Source organism: Eublepharis macularius, chromosome 15 (assembly GCF_028583425.1).
Source record: "Eublepharis macularius isolate TG4126 chromosome 15, MPM_Emac_v1.0, whole genome shotgun sequence".
In the NCBI taxonomy this organism is placed as follows: domain Eukaryota; kingdom Metazoa; phylum Chordata; class Lepidosauria; order Squamata; family Eublepharidae; genus Eublepharis; species Eublepharis macularius.
Window position 1 is genome coordinate 5,770,697 of NC_072804.1, and position 19,382 is coordinate 5,790,078.

A 19,382-nucleotide genomic window follows, 5' to 3' on the forward strand; every position below is an offset into this window, starting at 1 on the left:
GTCGGCTGCTTTTTCTTCTGTTTGTGAGTTTGGTTTAAAATTTTGTTGAAAAAAAACTGTTACTGAAAAGGGATGTTTTTTGCTGCCTGTGCTTCGGTTTTCTCTGCCTCTTGGTGGGGCTGCTGTTAAAGTTTCACATTTATTGTTGTGGCTTTTTATTTCCTAGTTCTTTTTGGGGAGCAATTAAAGGTTTAAACTTATTTGGGGCATTTTTTCCAGTTCCTGTGGGGAGAGGCTGTTAAATTTTAAAAGTTAAGTTTACCATTTACTGTTGTGGCATTTTTTCTAGTTTTTCTAGTGTGTGTGTGTGGGGGGGGTGTTAAAGGTTTAAAGTTACTGTTTGGGCCTTTCCCCCTAGTTCTTGTGTGTGTGTGTGGGGGGGGCTGCTGTGTGTGTGGATGTAGGTGTAGGCTTAATTGGGGGTGCTTGATTGTTGGGGGGTTGTGTGGTTGTTTTCTTTGCCTTGCAGTTGGTGTTTGGAGTTGTTGGTTTTTAGACTAGTTGGTGTTTTACAGTTTGGGGTTGGTGTTAACTGTTGTTGGTTGGGGGTTGTGGTGTTATAGCAGTGTTTGGGTAGCATACTTCAGGTTTCTGAAAGTAATTCATTTTAAATAGTCATTTTGAAAGGTAGGCTAGAGGTAGGCTTTTGTCATTCATTGACTATTTGCCCTCTAAAGTAAATTGATAGGGAACCTAGGGTAGTTTTCTCCATTTAATAGGCTTTTGTAGGAAAAGATTTAGTGAGAGTTAGGTAAGGGTGTGTTTGAGTTACATTCACATAAATAGGCTGCCCATTTATTCTCCCTTAACTAGGGTTTCCCTGCCCACCTCTGGCACCCTTGGCACCAGGCCAGGCATTATTTATTTATTAGGCTTCCATTTATATTGCGGTTCAGGGCCAACTTGATTACTGAAGAGGAATTTAGCTGTTTGGTGGTGTAGGTTTAGGTTCACAAAAATAAATAGGGCTGGCTTCTGGTGACAGCAAGAGGGCTCGCAAGGCCCTCTTTCCTGAGGCAGGTATTGGAGGGCCACCCCCAACCCAGGTGTTTGAGGCAGGAGCTGGCATTGGGTGGGGTCCTGCTGCTGAGGGTTCCACTTCTCCAGTTGTTGAGACCCCGCAACTGAAGGAGGGGGCAGCATGTGGTGTCTCCTGGGATGGATGTGGGGCACATGACTTTTCTGTCATTCACACTCACCCCAATGACACAGGATTTTGAAGGAACTGCAGGAGAAATACCTCATTTTCTCCGAGGCCAGCAGCAAACCTCTCAAGGCTGTGCAGGAGGAGAGGGTGCTGGAGGAAGAGAAAGAGGGTGCGGTAGAAGAGCCCACATCTCAGCCCCTTCATCCTCGTCAATCTGTGACTGCCCAGCCAAAGCATGGTGTTTCTGCCCCAATCACCTCACAGGAGGTGTCTCCTGGGGGCCCCAAAGCACCCCCCCCCCCATGCGGCATCGGCTCCCCACTACCTCCAATATCTGGAATCACTTCCAGAGAATGGAGGACCCCCAGTTTGCTGAGTGCAAGCATTGTAGGCAACTGATCAGTCATGGGAGGAATGTGAACCATCTCTCCTCATCTGAGGAACCACCTGAAGACATTCTGATGGGCAAACTGGAAGACTGTGGACTGGACTATAGGACAGTTCGGTGGATAGGGAACTGGTTAGAGGACCGCACTCAAAGAGTAGTGGTTAACAGCATTTCATCAGATTGGAGGGAGGTGTCCAGTGAGGTGCCACAGGGCTCGGTTTTGGGCCCAGTACTTTTCAATATTTTTATCAATGATCTGGATGAAGGAGTGGAAGGGCTGCTCATTAAAATTGCTGATGATACCAAATTGGGAGGAGTAGTAAACACCCAAGAAGATAGAATTAAAATTCAACAAGACCTGAATAGTCTGGAGAAGTGGGCAGCTGTGAATAGGATGCAGTTCAACAAAGACAAGTGCAGAGAATTACGCCTTGGCCACAAAAATGGGAAGCACAAGTACTGGATGAGGGACAGACTTCTGGGCAGTAGAATATGTGAAAGGGATCTTGGGGTAAGAGTGGACTGTAAACTAAATATGAGCAGTCAGTGTGATGCGGTGGCAAAAAAGGCTAATTCAATCTTGGGTTGAATCTTGGTCAGGCCACACCTGGAGTATTGTGTGCAGTTCTGGAGGCCTCACTTCGAAAAGGATGCGGACAAAATCGAGAGGGTGCAGAGGAGAGCGACGAGAATGATCAGGGGTCTGGAGACTGAGCCCTACGAGGTAAGGCTGAGGGCCTTGGGAATGTTTAGTTTGGAGAAGAGGAGGTTGAGGGGGGACATGATTGCTCTCTTTAAATATTTGAAAGGCTGTCATTTGGAGGAGGGCAAAGAGCTGTTCCAGTTGGCAGCAGAGGGTAGGACGTGAAGCAAAGGGCTAAAACCACATGCACAAAGGTACCGGCTGGATATTAGGAAAAACTTTTTCACGGTCAGAGTAGTTCAAAAGTGGAATCAGCTGCCTAGGGAGGTGGTGAGCTCCTCTTCACTGGCAGTTTTCAAGAAGAGGCTGGATGAATACTTGTCAGAGATGCTTTAGGTTGATCCTGCACTGGGCAGGGGGTTGGACTAGATGGTCTGTATGGCCCCTTCCAACTCTATGATTCTATGATTCTATGAAGAGGCAACACCAGGTGGTGCTTCTTTGGGGGGAAAGTTCAAGTGGCACCACATGGATGCCAACTATCCAGCAGGAGGCAGGCTTCTCTGGTGCTCTCCACCCCCACAGGTTCCTGTAGGGCAGGGATGCCAAGCGTCTTTGATGGAGATGTTTGGTATGCAGGGTACTAGTGTGCCCAAAGGGGGGATCCAGAAGGCAAGCAGGCATGTCACGTGCCGTATCATCAACATGATTGTTGTCGGTGGTCAGCTGTTCTCCATAGGTGATGACTTCAGCTTCCAGGGGCTGCTTCATGATGCCTATCGCTGGTACATGATCCGTGCTAACACAACATTGAGCAGGACCTTGGTGCCCATGTTTTACAGGGCTGCTAAGGACCACATGAAGGCACAGTTGTGCCACACTGCCAGGAGAATGGTACATGTCACATCTGACATCTGGACCTGCTCTAGTATGCAGCATGTGTACACATCACTTACTGCTCACCGGTGGCAACCCGAGAACCTTCAGGGTGGGGGTTGGGGTGCCCAGTGTTAGGCAGGAATGGATGGGAGACTGCCGGAATGGCTACTGCAAGGCTTTGCTCCATGCCAAGGTTCTCGATGAGTTGCACACTGTGGAGAACATTGTGGCCACCTTGAGGAGGGAGTTGGACAGCTTGGTCGGCAAGGGCACCATCACCATGGGATGCATGATGACAGATGGTGGCACAAAATGAGGGCAGCGACAGCGCTGGTGGGCCAGGAGTGCACTTACTGTGCAGCCCACAAACTTCACCTCGTGGTGAAGTCTGCACTTGGTTTGGGCTCCCCCAGGGAACCCCAGGACCCTGCAACTCATTTGCTTCAGTGTCTCCTGCAGAAATATTGGAGACACACAAGTCGCTTCTCACATAGCGTGAAGTCCACTCACGATCTGTGCCACAAAGAGGCCAGGGCAGGCATGCTGGAGCATCGCCTGACCTCTGATGTTGTCACTTGTTGGAACTCCACCTTTGCCATGCTGGAGCACTTGATGGAGCAGCAGGCTGCCTTCAAGGCATGGCTCTCAGAGAGTGATGCTTGGAAACAGGAGGGTGAGTTCAGCCGAGAGGATTGGTTCACCATCTCCCAGACAGTGGAGGTCCTGAAGCCCGATCTTGTATGACATGGCGACCTTAGGTCTGGTCATTCCTCTGGTGCACACGCTCCAGAGTTCAATGGCCTCCTTTGTGGGCCCAGATGCACCACATGCAGACTTGGTTCCAGGAGTGCGCACGCTCGTGAAAAGGCTGCAGCAGGGCATAGCTGCCAGGCTAAAGCCTCTCATGGAGAAGGAGTCGTACATGTTGGTGACCATGTGTGACCTTCACATTAAGGGATCTTTCACTGAATGGGACAGGAACCTCACAAGCACCAGAGATGCCCTCTGTCTGCAGGTGTGATGTAGGCAGGCCAAGAGGAGCCACTTGTCATCATAGGGGGCAGGTGAGGGGCCCAGCCCTGCGGGTCCCTCTTACACCCCTTCTGAGCAGGCTTCTCCTGTGGCCACCGGAAGATGGAAATGCTCCAGTGGGCCCTCGGCCTCTCTGAGATTGTGAGTTGTGTGAGACAGGATTCAGCGGAAGCAATGTTCAGGGACTACCTTTCGGAGCACTGCGAGTTGCTGTCAACCTATCCACTGAGCTACTGGGCCAAGAAGGAGGAGGTCTGTCTGGACCTGTCCCTTGAGGTGCAGTGGCTCCTCTCATGCCCTCCGACAAGCGTGGAAAGCGAGCACGTCTTTTCTTATGCGGGCAACATTGTCAGCTCACATCACACTCATCTTCACCCATGGTGAGTTGAACAGTTTGTCTTCCTGAAGGTCAACATGCGGCTCTTCAATTTCTCAGAAGTGGACTTCCAGAGTGAGTGAGGTGAACCCTCCTTGTGGCCTACATCCTCTGCAAGTCTAGGACCTGGGGAATAGCGCTCTTCCCATAATTAAAATTAGTTGGAGCACCAGCAGGAGGAGGGTGGAACTCAGTGGCAGAAAGGATGCACCCTGCAATTTGACCTGCCCCCCAACCACACACAGACAGAGAATGCATCAGCACTGCCCCAGTCCCTGTGCGTACGCATTTGTTCTGATAAATGTGAATAGAGGCCCCAGAAATTATGACTGCCACTGGAATGGGAAGACAGGGAGAGACAGGTTAGGTTAGGTAAACTGTAAACCGTAGAAGGACATAGAAACCCAGAGAAAAAGCTCCAAACTAAGCTATTTCCTGTTGTTAAATGTTGTTAAATGTTTTAAAAATACTGTTGTTAAATGTTGTTTAATTCTCTTAAATGTTGTTACATTCTGGCATTGCTGTTAAATGTTGATATTGATAACTGCTGTTAAATGTTGTTGTTGGAGGGATGGGGGAGCGGGGAGGAATGGTGTGGGTGGGCGCCAGCTGATGATGAGGGCTAGATCCCGACATTGCCTCATAGGCAGTGTTCAGTCTGAAGCTGGCAGAGTGGGGAGGGGAATCCTTTGCAACTGTGGTCTGTGAATGTCATTGTGTTGTGCTTGTGGCTTGGTACTGTCTGGTTCTGTTCTGTGGTGTTTCCCCACTGGCTGGACTCAGAGCCTGACTGCAGGAAATGACAATGGTTCTGCTGGATGAAGCTGCAAGTGTGTCCCCCAGTTGAATTTGGTTTGGGTGGAACAGGCCTTGGGGATGTTTAGGGCCTTGGGAATGTTTAGGGCCTTGGGAATGTTTAGTTTAGAGAAGAGGAGATTGAGGGACTTTCCGGTTTGGGATCCATGGAGGTCTAACGCAGCCCTAAGTGCTGAGCTGACCGGACTGCCGTTTCAATGGCCAGCGGGGCAAAAAGATCCCCGCGGCCAACTGTTCTCAGGCGGAGAACAGGCATATAACGCTCAAGTACCTCAGGGCGCGTTGATCTCGGGTAAGGGGGGGTCCTACGCAACGGACTCTCTCTCAACCCTTGAGGTCCCACCCGAAGACAGAGCGGCTAAAATCTCTGCGGCAGTTCTGGAGCCAATGCAGTTGGCATAGGACCTACATGCCAAAGCTTCAACAGGGACAAGAAGAATTGATGGGAATCTGAGATTGAAACAGCGATTACAACCCGCGAAAAGCGTTGGAGAAGGTAAAGATCACTATCTCTTGAAACGGGACAGATTACTTAAAGTAATGAAATATTAAAGCAGACTTTTAAACTGCAACAGATTGATTAGAAGGAGGGGAGGATCCGGCAAGAATTATATTAGAAAAAGGACTAAGTGAAACGGAGTTATTAAAGAATTTGGACTATTGTTTTACATACCTGTGGTCACAAGGAGATATCAGGCTGTGAGAAAGCTTTACCATCACGAGAACTGCTGTGGGAAGTCAGGAAACAGGAAGTACGTAATAGTGATAGAGTTGCTGGAGAGGAGCGGCCCTTACCGGATGACAGGAAGAAGGGAATCGCCATTTTTGAAAGGGGAAGAGCTGCGGCTTCAGCGGAAGAGGAAGTAAGCCATATTGGATTACAAAAACCATAGAGGAACCATAGAGAAAAGACGCCCAACATTTTGGACTCTTTAAATGACTTTTTTGCAAAAAGACCGGGACATTCAAAAAAAAAAAAGGACACTAAGCCAAGTGCCACGGAGTTAAAGAAGCGAGCGGACTCGTGGGAGCGAGGTAAAGCAAGCCCCACGATGTCGAAAAAAGAGTGGCAAACGGCTATAGAGAACTTGGATAAAAAACTTTCAGAAGCGATTAAAGAACTCAAGGATATGAAACCTGAGCTGGTGAAAGAGGTTAAAGAGACAGTAAAGAATGAACTGGCAGAAGTGAAGAAGGGAATGGAAACAATACAAAATGACCTGCAGGCGACACAGCAAAGAGTCAATGTAGTGGAAAATGTGGTGGAGAACCTTGCAGACACGCAATGAACAGAGATGAGGGTGATGAGGGGAAGAATGGCAGTTGCGGAGAGCAAGCATATGGAGAAGCAGCTGAGGTTTTGCGGCTTGCCAGAGGTAGAAGGAAAGACGGCCCAAGAACAGATTACCGAGGTGTTAGCTGAATACCTGGGAAAGGAGGAGGAGGAAACTGTGGCTATTCTAGATGTGGTGTATCGAATAAATTCAAGATTTGGGACTAGGGGTGTGCAAGCCAAAAAATTTCGGCTAAAGCCGAAAGCCGAAAGAAGAATCTCTTTCGAATAAACCGAAAGCCGAAACGGCCAGCTGTTTCGGCTTTCGGCTTTCGGCTTTGTTTCGGCTTTCTTTCGGCTTTCGGCTTTCGGCTTTTTCAATGGGAAAATGCCTCCGTCTTCCCGGACGTCTGGGGGAGGCATTTTCCCACCGAATCAGCTTTAGGTTACACAGCAGGGGGGCACACCAAAGGGCATGGCAGCAGTACACAAAAATAACACAACTCACTTAACATCAGAGAATCACCCCAAAATATTGCTGTCAATAGCACTTTATTTCCTTAACTGCTTTAGGTTACACAGTAGGAAGGCACAACAGGGCATGAAAGCAGTGTACTACATAAAAATAACACAACTCACTTCACATCAGAGAATCACACAAACACAACTGCTGTCAAAAACGGTGAAGTGGGTTGTATTATTTTGTGTAGTACACTTCTATCATGCCCTTTGGTGCGCCCCCCCTGCTGTGTATCCTAAAGCTGTTCAAGAAATAAAGTGTTTTTGACAGGAATTGTGCTTTTGTGATTCTCTGATGTTAAGTGAGTTGTGTTATTTTTGTGTAAGATACTGCTGCCATGCCCTTTGGTATGCCCCCCTGCTGTGTAACCTAAAGCTGTTCAAAAAATAAAGTGTTTTTGACAGGAATCGTGTTTTGTGATTCTCTGATGTTAAGTGAGTTGTGTTAATTTTTCTGTGTGGGGGACTGCTGGTGTAATGTGTCATAATGCTTTGCCTACTTGTACTTTGAAAGGGAGAAAATAATTTTTAAAAAACTTTATTTTGTGTTGTTCGTGTTTTATTCTTTGTTGTGCAGTTGGTTCCCATCATAGGGAACAATGGGGCTGGCTGGCCAGCCATCTCTGTAGGTGGTGGGGGAATTTGAGGGAGGGTGTCTGTGGTTCAGGTGCTCTTTCACAGGGACCAGCTGGCACTCAGAAGTGTGCCCACCATTGTGGCACCCCTGGGCTGTGCAGAATTGCCCAGGGAAAGAGAGTTTAGAAGTTCCCAGCATAGGGAACAAAGGGAGAGGGCTGGCCTTTGCCAGCCTGTTCCTGGGGTTATGGGTGTGGGGCAGGTGGGGGTGGATTTGGGTCTGTGAGGGGCTAATGTGGGGATTTGGGTCTGTGTGTGGCAGCTGGGGGGGAATTGGGTTTGTGTGGGGCTGTAAGGGGTGGACTTTAGGGGCTGAGAGGACCTACTTGGGGAGGCCATGAAATGGCCCCCCCAAGTGGGAGCAGGCTGAGCCTTGGTGGGGGGTGGGAGGAAGGGTGGGAGAAGGGCCCCTGAGGGTAAGGGGGCATTTTGCATGCAAAATGCCACCCCTGGCAAAGGAAGCCTGCTTCTTCATTTTTTCCCCATAGGAAATAATGAAGAAGATGAGCAGCAGCATGCTAACAATATGCTGCTCCTTCGCTTTCTTATGGGAGGATAGGGGGACCTGGTTTGGGGGGCCATAACATGGCCCCCCAAAGTCCAATTGGTCTGAAACTTGGGGGGGGGTTAGAGAGGGGTTAGAGGAAGGGCCCCACCAATTTTGGGCTGATTCGGTGGGAAAATGCCTCCCCCAGACGTCCAGGAAGACGGAGGCATTTTCCCATTGAAAAGCCGAAAGAAAGCCGAAAGAAGCCGAAACGTTTCGGCTTTTTTTCTTTCGGCTAGCCGAAACGTTTCGGCTTTCTCTGTAACGTTTCAGCTAACCCGAAAGAAGCCGAAACACTTTTGTTTCGGCTTTTTTTCGGCATTCAGAAAGCCGAAACGCACATCCCTATTTGCGACCCAAAGGAAATTACCAAGAGACGTGATTGTGCAATTTACGACTAGAAATATAAGAGAAATGATTGTGAGTAAACAATTTCAAGAACCATTGGAGGTTGATGGCAAGACAGTTATTATTATGAAGGAGTTACCCAGATCAGTGTTGCTAGATCGGAAAAAATACAAAGCCTTAGTCCAGACTTTGAAGGACATGAAAATAAGGTACAGATGGGAATTACCAGAAGGAATGTCCTTTGAATTTGGAGGAGTGAAAAAGCACATCAGATCTGAACTAGAAAGGGAAAAGTTTATGAGGGACAATGAAAAGGACTTACCAACAACAAGGTTATGAATATGGAGTGTAAAGTGTTATTTTGGAATGTAAATGGACTTAACTCACCGAATAAGAGAAAAAGGATTTTCCACTGGCTATTAAAACAAAAATGTGATATTGTGTGTTTGCAAGAGACTCATATTAGAAAGCAGGATGTAAAATATCTTAAACTGAACAAATTGGGCAATGACTTCGTAGCGGCCTCAAAAAAGAAAAAAAGGGGAGTGGCATTGTATATAAAAGAGGAGCTACAGCTAAAATTAGTGATGAGAGATGTGGAAGCCAGATTTTTAGCAGTGGAATGTACATGGAATTTAAAGAGAGTGTTGGTGATTGGAATTTATGCACCTAACGGAGCAAAAGAAAGCTTTTTTGAGGACTTGAGGAAGCAATTAGATGAACTTTCTTATGACCAGATAATTCTTGCAGGAGACTTCAATGGAGTCACAAACTTGGAACAGGACAAAAAATCACCAACTGTACAAAAGAAAAGAGGACTACTACCAAAGACTTTTTTTGTATTAATGCAACAGGAAACTTTGGAAGATGTATGGAGAAGACAGAATCCTAAAGGCAGACAATATACGTTTTACTCTGCGAGACACTCTACGTTATCACGAATTGATATGATCTGGGCCTCAAAAGACTTAGCGCTTTGGACTAAGGACGTAGAAATAATGCCCATGGTAGGCTCAGATCATAATCCAATTATGTGGAAGTTTGGAAAAAGAACCAAAAGGAGAGGATGGAGAATAAATGAGGACTTGTTACAAGAGGGAGAAAATATGGAGATGTTGAGAAGGGAAACTAAGTTCTTCATACAACACAACATTAATAGAGAAGTACCAACTAATAAGGTATGGGATACTTATAAGGCAGTAATTAGAGGTATACTAATGGACTTCAATGGAAGAGCTAGGGAAAAAAAAGAGGAGAAGAGACAGGAGATTATGGAGAAAATAAAAGCCAAAGAAATACAATTAAAGAAAAGACCAGGGAAAAAGAAAATATACCAGGATATTAAAATCCTTCAAGAGCAGTTGATGGCAATGAATAATAAAGAACTGGAATGGAATCTTAAGAGAATGAATCAAAAGTCGTTTGAAGGTGCAAATAAACCTGAGAAATATTTGGCGTGGCAATTGAAGAAGAGAAAGGAGAAGAAGACAAATAAAATATGTGAGGACAATAAAGTATATCTGGAACAGACGGCTATTAGCAGAGCCTTTTACAAATTTTATGCTAAACTGTACAACAAAAAAGAAGTGAATAAAGACTCAATAGCGACGTACTTGGGGGAAATGAAGCTCCCAGTAATTTCAGAAAGATGGAGAGACAAATTGAACAGCGAAGTAACGGAGGAAGAGATAAGGAAGGCAATACAGTCAACAAATCTGGGAAAGGCGCCAGGACCTGATGGACTTACAGCCAAATTTTACAAGGTAATGGTCAATGAACTGGTGCCATTCCTAAAAGAAGTCATCAATGGTGTTTTGAGGGATCAAAGGATTCCTGATACTTGGAGTGAAGCTAACATATCATTGATCCCCAAAGAAGGACAAGATTTGACTAATGTTAAAAATTACAGACCTATTTCACTACTTAATAATGATTATAAAATCTTTGCGAAGATATTGGCGGAAAGAGTAAAGGGATGGCTTTCCGAAGTTATTGAGGAGGAACAAGCTGGTTTTTTACCAAACAGACAAATTAAAGACAATTTAAGGACAGTTATAAATGCTATTGAATACTATGACAAGCGTTGTGATAAGGAGGTTGGTTTCTTCTTTGTGGACGCTGAAAAAGCATTTGACAATTTGAACTGGGATTTCATGTTTGCCACTATGGAACAGCTACAAATGGGGGAAAGATTTATAAGAGCAGTGAAAGAAATCTACAGAGACCAGAGTGCAGCAATTGTGGTGAATGACGAGGTGACTAAGAAACTGACTATAGGTAAAGGTACAAGACAAGGGTGCCCATTGTCTCCACTGTTGTTTATTTTGGTTTTGGAAATATTGATGATACAGATTCGAGAAGATAATGCAATCCGTGGAATAAAAATAAAAGACTTTTCCTACAAGGTCAGAGCACTTGCAGATGATATAATGTTAATTGTGGAAGATCCAAGTGAGAATATGCCAAAGGTAACAGAGAAAATCAAGGAATTTGGAGATTTGGCAGGATTCTATGTAAATAAAAAGAAGTCCAAGATATTATGCAAGAATATGACCAAACAAAAACAACAGTTATTAACGGAAATAACAGATTGTGAAGTAACAAGTAAGGTGAAATATTTGGGAATTGAACTGACTGCAAAGAATATAGATCTATTCAAGAATAATTATGAGAAACTGTGGACTCAGATAGAGCAAGATTTGATTAAATGGAATAGATTGAATTTGTCATGGTTGGGAAGAATTGCAGTAGTTAAGATGAATGTGTTGCCAAGAGTGATGTTTTTGTTACAAACAATACCAATTATTCGGGACTCTAAGCAGTTTGAAAAATGGCAGAGGAAAATATCGGACTGTTTGGGCAGGCAGGAAGCCTCGAGTGAAAATGAAAGTATTACAAGACGCAAAAGAGAGAGGGGGAATGCAACTGCCCAATCTAAGACTTTTCTACGACGCAATCTGTTTAGTGTGGCTGAAAGACTGGATGACGCTCAAAAACCGCAAACTACTGGCCTTAGAAGGATATAAAAAAATATTTGGATGGCATGCATATCTGTGGTACGACAAAGTAAAAGCAGACTCTATGTTTTTACACCATTATATTCGGAGAAGCCTCTTCACAATTTGGAAGAAGTATAGAGATTACCTACAGGAAGGAATTCCCTCCTGGGTGGTTCCTTATGAAGTAATAGATCTGAGAACTGTCGATAATGAACAACAGTGTTTAACATATAAGGAGATAACACTAATAGAATTTTCCAAACTAAGAATAAAGACGCAAGACGAGTTGTCTCCAAGTTATGATTTGTTTCAATATAGACAGATTAGAGATCTTTATAACTCGGACTGTGTGAAAGGAGGGGTAAGAATGGATAATTCAGAATTAGAGGAGGTAATTTTACAAGAGGATAAAAAGGAAATCTCTAAGACTTATAAAGTGTTGTTAAAATGGTACACAGAAGATGAGACAGTTAAAGTGCAAATGGTGAAGTGGGCTATAAACTTTAACAAAGAAATAACAATGGAGGCGTGGGAAAACTTGGGGAAGAATACATTGAAGATCACGACATGCACTAACATTAAAGAGAACGTTTACAAAATGATTTATCGTTGGTATTTGACACCAAAGAAAATTGCGTTAGGGAATTTGAACATGTCTAACAAATGCTGGAAATGTAAAAAGCATGAAGGATTGTTGTATCACATGTGGTGGACTTGTGAGGTAGCTAGGCAGTACTGGGGGGAAATAATAAGAGTAATAAGTGAGATTTTACAATTTCAAGTTAATAAGAACCCAGAACTCCTGCTACTGAACTTGGGAATGGAGGATATTCCGGCACAATACAGGACATTGTTATTTTACATGACAGCAGCAGCTAGACTTTTGTATGCGCAAAAGTGGAAAGTACAAGAAGTGCCAACTATCGAGGACTGGATTTACAAATTGCTGTACATGGCGGAAATGGACAAAATGACAAGGAAACTGAGAGACCTTGATCCAGGACAGTTTAATATGGATTGGGAAAAGTTGAAGCAATACTTGGTGAAAAAATGGGAGGTGGGAGGAGAACTGTGGCAGTTTGAAAATTACTGAAATACAACAAAAGAAGAGGGAAGTGAATTTACCAAGGGGAGGAGAGTTAAATGAGAAATTCTAAGCAAATATTTTATTTGACTACTATATATAGTACTAAGTAATAGAGGTGTTATTATAAGAATTATAAGGATAGAAATTAACTAATTTTATTTCTGGCAGATAATCGTATAATGGAGAAATTATATAACTAAAATAGAATGAATATAAGATACACGGAAGTAAAGAGTAACATATAGAGTACAAGTTAAATTGATTGACTTACAGTGAATGTATACAATGCTTATAGAAGTACTTAAAGTTATACAGAATAAGGGACAAATTGTTTGCCCCATATTGACGAGACAAGAATGAAATAAGATAGAATATGGAGTATAAAATTAGACAAATGACTGTTATTATTAAAGAATATATGCCAGGAATGTAACATTTAGTTGATAAGTTAAGTGGGAAAGGGAATAGAGATAGCACTGTGTTATAATAGAAGCTTAGAAGAGAGTGAAAGTATATGTTTAATAGAATAAAATAAGTTTGAAATGAGTAGGGGGAAAATGGATAAGGGGTTGGAAAACTGTTGGAAGTCAACAAAAGGGGGGGGAAGGGAGGGGGTTAGAACTGGAATTTTTAAAGGAAATTGTAATAGATATTATAGAGTTTTCTAATCCAATAAAAAAAAAAAATTTTTTAAAAAAAGAGAAGAGGAGATTGAGGGGGGACATGATTGCTCTCTTTAAATATTTGAAAGGCTGTCATTTGGAGGAGGGCAAGGAGCTGTTCCAGTTGGCAGCAGAGGGTAGAACGCGAAGCAATGGGCTAAAACTACATGCACAAAGGTACCGACTGGATATTAGGAAAAACTTTTTCACCGTCAGAGTAGTTCAAAAGTGGAATCAGCTGCCTAGGGAGGTGGTGAGCTCCCCCTCACTGGCAGTTTTCAAGAAGATGCTGGATGAATACTTGTCAGAGATGCTTTAGGCTGATCCTGCACTGGGCAGGGGGTTGGACTAGATGGTCTGTATGACCCTTTCCAACTCTATGGTTCTATGATTCTATGAATGGATGATGTGATGAAAATCCAAGAAATCCAAGAAATAAATCCAAGAAATATATTTTTAAAGAAATTTTTTTGGTGTGTGATTCTCTGGTGTGATTTTTTTTTGGTTCAAACTGGACTGTATGTTGTGATTTGAATATATAATGTTATGTGATGTACTGCTGTAATGTAATGTTAATAATGCTGTTATGTGATGAAGAGGGCAGGAAGTCCCAGAAATAAAATTTTAAAGAAATTATTTTTGTTGTGTGTGTGTGTGTGATTTTTTGGTGTGATGTTGGGGGCTGTTGTAATCTAGGACTGTAAGTTGTGGTTTTATAGTGATGATGTGGATTGTGATGGTTAATGCTGTTATTGAGAAATATTTTAAAAAATATTTTTTGTTGTATGTGTGATTCTCTGGTACGAAGATAGGGAAGAGTGGAGAGTGGCTGGCCAGCCAGCTCCGGGGGTGATGGAGGATTTGAGTGTGTGTGTCTTAGCTTCTGCCTTGCTTTCCCAGGTATGAGCTTCCATCAGGGGTGCGTGCCTGTGCTGTGTGGCATCCACCCTCTGCATAAGTGCCCCTAGGAACAAAGTCAGACAAGTTCTCGTCTTAAGGAATAATGGAGAGTGGCTGGCCAGCCAGTTCTGGGTGTGATGGAAGATTTGAGGGGGTGTCTTTGTTGCTGTTGGGCTGTTGGGGGGTGGATTGTGAGTGGGACTGTGGCTGCAGCCATCGGCAGCCACAATCCAGGTGTTTCTGCTGTGTGTGAGTTTACCCCACAGTAGAAGTATGGCGTGGGATGGAAACCACTCCCCCCCCCAAAGAGCAATCTCTCTGAAACTCTGAGGGTGAGAGGAGAGGTAGGAACAGGTCCCCTGAAAATTGAGTGCATTTTGCCTGCAAAATACCACCCAAAGCCACCTAGAAAGCCCCGTTGTTTTTCCCCATAGGGGATAATGGAGAGTGGAGGAGGATAAGGGTATCTTCTTTGGGATGCCATAAAATGGCCCCCCAAAATGCAATCTCCCTGAAACGTGGGGGGTTGTTAGATGAGAGTTAGGCGAAGGTCCCCACCATATTTGGTGTGATTCAGAAAGAAAATCCCCCCCAGGCTCCCCAAAATCCTGGAGCATGTTCCCCATTGAAAATAACAGCCGAGTCTTTCTGAAGCACACCCAAAGCGACCCAAATCACGATTTCTGAAGCGGCTTGCTGCTTTGGGAATCAATTGATTCTGAATCTTTTTCCTGATTGGGGTAAAATGAATCAGGAAAACCAAATCACCCTGGCACTACACACCCCTAGTTATGAAACACATCTCTAGTATCTCTAGTAAGGCTAACAAATATCTTGGGGGAGGGGGAGGTAGCACCACTCAAATTGGGACCCACAAAAAATATCAATGTAATTGGCTAATCAAGCTCTGCATTTCAATAAATCTGGATCCAATTATCCCCCCCCCGCCCCATTCTTTTTAATAGTCTGGCCTAAGCTTCCTTTTCTGTAACTCTCACTCCTGTACAGTTTTACAGTTGCCCTGGTTACTTCAATAACAAACCCCAAGCCTTTACGAGAAATCTTTCCCTCAGCATGAAGAGCACCTTATGCCTGCAATGAGGCAGCCATAGAGAACCTAGTATAATCTACTAGGAGGCTATAAATGTAAAGATTAATTTTACCCAGAGTTATTTACTGTGATCTGCATAGTCAGTACTTTTATAAACCATAACATGTTCTGTACAATTCCACTGTAGACTTGAGAGAAATACACACACCCCACAAATTACTTGGACTTAGTTCACTAGTATTAAAAACCTTAGATTTCTATATTACTGTAAACAAAAGGATAAAAATAAATAAGATTCAAGCTGGGAGTGAACAGGTAAACAGTTTGTTTGTGCTTCCTTCCCAACACACCCCGCAGTCTGGGAAATTTGTTTCATCCAACCTTAATCATTTTTCAAGATGCATCCAGGCAAACATGTATTAGGATGGAATCAAGACAAAAAGCAAGAATAAACACAAATGAAGTCTGCCTTTGCTAGTTATACTTAGTCCAAACAAAATGTAAGAGCTTGATTGAAACCGCCCATTAAAGCGATGCCACTGAGCAGGTAAAACCTGAAGGGTTTATGCTAAGTTCACTGATGCACTACTCTGGAGGGTTATATTTATTTAAGACCTCTCCAAACACTTAGATCTCAAGCCCTCAGGGAGGAAATGGTAGCACTTAGAAATAATTGTGTGGTAGAAGCACCAGCTCAGAAGAGATGTGCTAATACATTTGGGCTTATGCTAAAACCCACTTTCTGCAAGATTTGAATTAGGTCAGAAGAGAATACAGGTCCAATTCCCTTTCATAGTTCACTTTTGGCTCTTATTACCATTGTATCTTCAAATCCTTCCCTCCTCTCTGCTATCTTGTTGCTTGTACCTTTCTGTTCCTCCATCATCTCCCCTTTTTCTTGCTAAATGAAGATCGTAAGCTCCTTGGTGTAGGGATAAATGCATTTCTTTGGTAAGAGCCTTGGGTACACATCAGGTGCTAGAGAAACAAAGCTTTATTTTCCTTGTCTCTATAAGCCAGTTCTCAAAATTTTATCACATCTTGTAATGACCAAGAACTAGACTGCAGGATATGGCTATGCAAACAACAGTCTGCTCAATTCTCAAAGACTGAAGACCACTAAAGGACAGACTTTATCCCTAACCCCAATGAAGTTCACAAGCCAACCTCTATAGTTTCTCCCATATGCATGAATGGCTGTCAATCAAAGTGCTGAATGGAAAAATAACAGGAAAGGATGGTACACCATTTGCAAACGGAGTCTCGCCTATGGTTACTTTCCATTTTTTAAAAAATGGCAACTGAAAATCAAACACAATTAAGACTCATATCCAGACTGATACTGGGACTCAGAAAAAAACAACAACTAAAGGTCTAATTTGCACCACCTGCATATTTGGGGAAACACCCTTTTTTTTGTAGATTTAACTTTCTACGGGCTGCAGGGGGAGGGGTCAGTTCTGGAGTAGAATTTAATTTAGAGAGAGAGTCGGTTGGTGGAAGGAAAGGAATGAAGGAGTTGACAGTTGAGGGAGAGATGGCTCTGAGGGGAGATGTAGATCTAATGTAACCCCAGGTAACAAAGTATCGTGCGTTGCCAGCTACCCCCCTTTTGGAACTAAGGACTCTGTTACCAGCAACCAGGGATTCTGCCATCTGTGCCAGCCTCCCCCTTCTGGATTGTCAGTGCCTGCCTCCTGCTTTCTGGACTATGAACTCGGTTGCCACTGCCTATCCCCTGAACCGGAGACCCTGCCACTTGTGCCTGTTTCCAGCCTTTATGATTTATGGACACTGCCATCCCTGCCTGCCCTCTGCCTCCCTGGACTGTGGACTCTCTCGCTTCATACTGGGCATGAACGGTACCTTGGGCCCAGATCCTGGCAGCTAGCAATGACATGCAAGCAGGAAGGAGTCTCTGTGAAATGGACTAGGCGCCCCCTGGCCCGCTTCCACTGGGAAGCCACCGCAGAACAGTCCTGGGTCCACCTCAATACCCAGAGCAGCATGCCAGTGAGCCCACAGACAGCAAACCCCCAGAGCAGCCATGTTCTCAGGCAACAGGCAGTTACTACAGATGGTTCTCCCTGAGTCCACCATTTCACTGCAAGGCTCCTGTCACGTCCAAAGATATGCCTCACCCTGATATGCCTCACGGGAGCAACGTCCTGACTGTACAGGGTGGACAATGGACACTTATCAATATGCCCATCGAACATTGACATTCCGAGCCGATCACATCAAGAACAATCTAGCTACCGGTCAAATTCAATCAACCCGCCCTGCACTTCTTCCCTTCCTTTTGTCCCCTCTCAAGGGTGTCACTATCACACAATTAGACTCTAAAGTGGCCCATCAAAGTCATAATACTGGCCCATTATATCTTTTGTTAAAAACATCCTGGGAACCAGTCCAGGGCAGGCCAAAGGGCCCCCACCTCAGGACACATTTCGGCTATTTAAGCAGGCTCTGCCTGACGCTTGGAGCTCGGTGCTTGGAGCCGTGCCCAGTGCCCGGTGCTGGGCTCAGCTGGGCGCTGCACCCCATCCCCAACCTCGCTGCTGGAATCTCTGCTTCTCACCGTGATCAGGTAATGTATTGCCTTTCTCTGCCATTGATCTCAAGTGGGAACCTGCTAATGCAAATGTCTCTGTAACTCTTTCCAACCTTTATTTCTGAGTTCTTGTATGTCTGCTGTATGTAAGTGCTATGTCAGGCATATGCAACACTTTCAGTAAACATTATTTATTTGAATATTAGCCTCCTCTTTCTTGTCTGAACAATATGAAAGACTGACTCTGGTATACATTGGTCAAAGATTTGCGCTAGCTCAAGCCAAACTGCTTGCTAATTTCCCCTATAAAATAGCAGTTCTGGTAACACGTGCCTGCCCTACACAACATCTAGTTAGGGCATCGGTATAGAGAAGGAGGAGGAGAGAGAGTAGGGGTTTCTTTTTATGTTGTGTTATTCCTTCCATTCACTGTATACTTGCCTGTGTAGAGTTAGAAGTTAAATAAATGTTTTTGGAATTAATGAAGGAAGAAAGATCCTCTGTTCTACATAGTCCCCCAACCGCTTGGGACTGCTAGCAGAGGAGGGAGGTTAGGAGGCTGTCCCGTCTAACTGGATCTCACTACAGGGACAGTGGTGGCAGCAACTACCTGGAGACAGAAAAGTAAGACAGCTCCTTCAGGTGCTAGGCTAGGTAAGAGAGGGGTAGGCAGAGCGGGGTCTACCAGTTAAAAAAAAAAGGAGAGGCCCCAATTTGCCACAGAAAAGAAAAAAAACTAAAGGTTTAATTTGCACCACCGGCATATATCCAGTTTGTGTTGCTAGCTTGAGGGGAGAGGGCTAGGGCAGAAGAAGGAGACACAGAGACCACGTTGGAGGGAAAAGGCCACAACTTTATTGATTACTGCTTAACAGAGCCTTGGTGTTGCATGGGGCACAGATGCCTGACTGGTAGACCCGACTGCCAGCCAATCACCCTCTTACCCCCTCAGGACACCACCTGAGGGGTGGGGCCCCTCCCCCCTCAGGACACCAGCTAAGGGGTGTACTGTGGGATGACAGTAAGTAGGAATGCCCTTGGGTATATGCCTCTGTGTTGTTCCCCTGTTACCAGGGAGCTGTCAGGCTCTGGATGAAAGGATATGGCAGACAGATCTCTGGGTCATTATAGCAAGACACAGGTCCTTGGTTAAATGACTTTTATTCAGAAATCAGATCTTTCCATATTCAGGTCCATAGATCTACTTAGGAGCAAGGCAAGCATCTAAGCAGCTAGAGTAGAAAATTGACAGGCATGACAACATGGGAAAAATACATCTCTTTTCTACTCTGCTTTTACTCCCCCTCCCAATTCTAAACAATCTTTTGCTGCTCTTTCTTTGTGAGAACGTTTTACATATTTGTACTATCACGATGCATTGCTAGGACGAAAGACATACCATAGTCTGAGAGGTAATACAAGGTCATAAACACTGGAGTCCCACAGATAACCATCTGTGAAAGTCTGAGAAACAGTTAGAGGACTAGCGAAAGGAAATTGAGTTTCATCAGGATCATGTTTACAA